The sequence below is a fragment of the Penaeus vannamei genome, chromosome 16 (assembly GCF_042767895.1).
Source record: "Penaeus vannamei isolate JL-2024 chromosome 16, ASM4276789v1, whole genome shotgun sequence".
In the NCBI taxonomy this organism is placed as follows: domain Eukaryota; kingdom Metazoa; phylum Arthropoda; class Malacostraca; order Decapoda; family Penaeidae; genus Penaeus; species Penaeus vannamei.
In genome coordinates this window covers 18256945-18260804 of record NC_091564.1, presented here as the reverse complement: position 1 = coordinate 18260804, position 3860 = coordinate 18256945, and positions in this window count along the sequence as shown.

The following is a 3860-nucleotide window of genomic DNA, read 5'->3' as shown; positions in this document are numbered from 1 at the left end:
TTTTTTCTCATTCCATACTTCGTCTCTTTCTCTCTCTCGCCCTCTCTCTCTGTCTCTCTCTGTCTCTGTCTCTCTCTGTCTCTCTCTCTCTCTCTCTCTCTCTCTCTCTCTCTCTCTCTTTTCTCTATATATATATTTTCTCTCTTTTTCTCCATATATATGACTCTCTCTCTCTCTCTCTCTCTCCCTCCCTCTCTCTTTCTCTCTCTCTCTCTCTCTCTCTCTCTCTCTCTGTCTCTCTCTCTCTCTCTCTCTCTCTCTCTCTCTCTCTCTCTCCCCCTCCCTCCCTCTCTCCCTGTATTCGTTTTTCCAAGAACTTTAATCCCCCTAATCTAATTTAATCTTATTATTTTAAATTACTTACTGATTCTCGTAATGCCATGTTTTTTTCTTCATTTATAAACAGACAAAGTCATCACAAATTCATCACATAAGTCCCAGACACCCCAACCTCCATGCGTTGCTTCTGCTGTGACGTCACCGGACTTCCTGTCGGCTTCCTGTTATCATAATTTCTAATAACAAAATTATGGCAATGATTATGATAATAATATTGATGATGATAATGATAATAATAATAATGATAATAATAATAATAATAATAATAATAATAATAATAATAATAATAATAATAATAATAATAGTAATGATGATAATAATAATAATAATTTGTTATAATGGTAGTAGTCTGCTGAAAACCTCACGGTATGTTGTGCCACTGAACTCATATGGGTCTGGATGTCATGATGTCAGGAGAATCAATGATTTAAAAAGATATGGCGATGATACAGTAGTGGTGAAAATAACGATAATGGTAATGATTATAATGACAATAATAACAATAATGATAATAGTATTGATAATAACAATGATAATAGTGATGATGATACTACTTCTACTACTACTAATGCTACTAAAGATGATGATGATAGTAATAATACTAATGGTAATGATGATAATGATAGTGATGATAGTGATTATAATGACGATGATAATGATAACAATAGTAATATCAGTGATGACTATAATGATATTGATAACAATGAAAGCAAAGATGATGAAGATAATGATGATATTGGTAATGATGGTATAAATAATCATAGAAATAATGAGTACAAGAATAGTCATGTTTATAAAGTGATAATAATGGTAATGATAATAGTTATGATAGTAATGATTATTTACATTGTCATTATTATTTCATTAGCATTATCATTATTGTCATCATCATCATTATTATCATTATTACTATCATTATTGTCATCATCATCATTATTATCATTTTTACTATCATTATCATTACCATTATTATGATTTTATTATTATCATTATTATCATTAATTTCATTATTATCATTATTTCAATCATTATTATTATCATCTTAATTATCACTATTATAATTATCAATATCATTGCTGTCATTATTGTTTTCATTAGTAATATTATTATTATCATTATCATCATTAACATATTATTATTATCATTACTATCATTATTATTATTGTTATTATGTTTACTATCCTTTTTAGTATCATAAACATTATCAGTATCATTAGCATTATTCTTACTACTAGTATCATTAGCAATGTTATTCATATTACTGATATTATCATTGTTATTTTCATTATCATCATAACTACTGCGATTATTAACATTATTATCATTATCACAATCATCATCAATTGTGATTATGATAGCAATATTGTCATCCTTGTTATTATCGTTATTACTGTTATTTTTATCATTGTTATTATAATTACTATTATTTCTTTATTATTATTATCATCATTATCATCATCATCCTCATCCTCATCCTCATCATCATCATCATCATCACCATCATCATTATTGTTATTACCGTTATGATAATAATAATAATGCTGATTATTATTACTGTTATTATCGTCATTATTATTATTATTATTATGATTATCACTATCATTATCATTACTATAATTATCAATATTTTCATTATCATTATGAACATCATTATCATTGTTATTATTGATTTTATTAACATTATCATTTTTATTATTATCAATATCATTTTCATTACTATGATCTTTTCTTTTATTATTATCCTAATCATTATTATGATATATGGATGATTATTATCATTATCACCATTATCATTATCATCATTATCATTTATGTTATTATCATAATAATCCCAATTTTCATTATGGTAATTATTGTTTGTATTATTATCATACTCATTCTTCTTATTATTATTTTCATTACTATCATCATCATTATTATCATTATCATTATTTTCATTATCATTATTATCATTATCATTATTATTATCATCTTCATTATCAATATTATCATTGTTAATAATACCATTATTATTATTATTATCAGTATTATCATCATTTTCGTTGGTATAGTTATAATCATAATTATCATTAACATTATTATTGTTATTGTTGTTATTATCATTATCATTATTATCATCATTATTATTACTGTTGCTATCATTATTGATATCATCATTAACATTTTCATTGTTTTTGGTATAATCATCATCGTTATTGTTGTTATTATCATTATTATTGTTATTATCATTATTATCATTATTACTATTACTATTATTAATGATATTATTATCATTGTTATTATTATTGTTGCTGTAATTGACATTGTTACTATTATTGTCATTAGTATTTTGTTATCATTATTATCAATATCATTAGTTTTGTTAAATTTATCATTATCATTTTTATCATTATTATTATTGCTGTCATTATTGTCTTTAGCATCATAATCATTATTATCATTAATATTGTTATTATTACCATTGATATAATCATTCTTATTGTTATCATCATTATAATTTTTATTACTATTATTACTATTATTCATTATCATAAGATTATCATCATTATTACAGTGATATCTAACATCACCATCATTGTAAATCACTATCATCACAGTCATCCCGGCAATAATGATGATAATGATCAACACAACAATAATAACAACATTGAAAACATGACCGACAAAACAAAACCAATTACCACAACAACAATAACAATAATAATAATAAACACAATAATAATAACAACATTGAAAACATGACCGCCAAAACAATACCAATTACCACAACAACAATAATAATAATAATCAACACAACAATAATAACAATATTGATAAAATGACCGACAAAACAATACCAATCACCACAACAACAACAACACGACCGCAAGCACGGAGCATTCACAACCCGCCCTGACCTGCCTCGAACGCCGCCGTCTCACACGTCAGGGCGTGGTCTGACCTGTACCGACAGCGCCCCCAGAATCCGCGCTCCTTGAGAGGTCCAGCGACAGCGCGTGTAGTCTGCAGGTCCGTTCCCCGAGGGCGGCGCATGTGGGTCAGGCAGGAGGTAGGCGGGAAAGGTCAGTTCGGTTGGGCCGCTGGCAGAGGACGGAGAAACGGGGGGGGGGGGGGGGGGTGGAGATCGTAAGGTAGGGGTTCGAGCTGTGATGGTAGTCGCAGTATTAGTAATGGTGATGATGCTAATGGTAATTGTAGTTGTAGTAGTAGTAATAGTAGCAGTAGTAATAATAGTAGTAGTTCTAGTAGAATAGATAGGGGGGGGGGGTGAGGAGGTCGTAAGGTAGGGGTTCGAGCTGTGATGGTCGTCGTGGTATCAGTAATGGTGATAATGCTAATAGTAATTGTAGTAGTAGTAGTAGTAATAGTAGTAGTGCTAGTAGAATAGATAGTAGCGGTAGGGATAGTAGTAGTAATAATGGTAGCAGTAATAGTAGTAATGATAATGATTACAATGATGCTACTACTACTACCACTACTTCTACTAGTGGTAATATAACAACAATTATAATGATAATGAT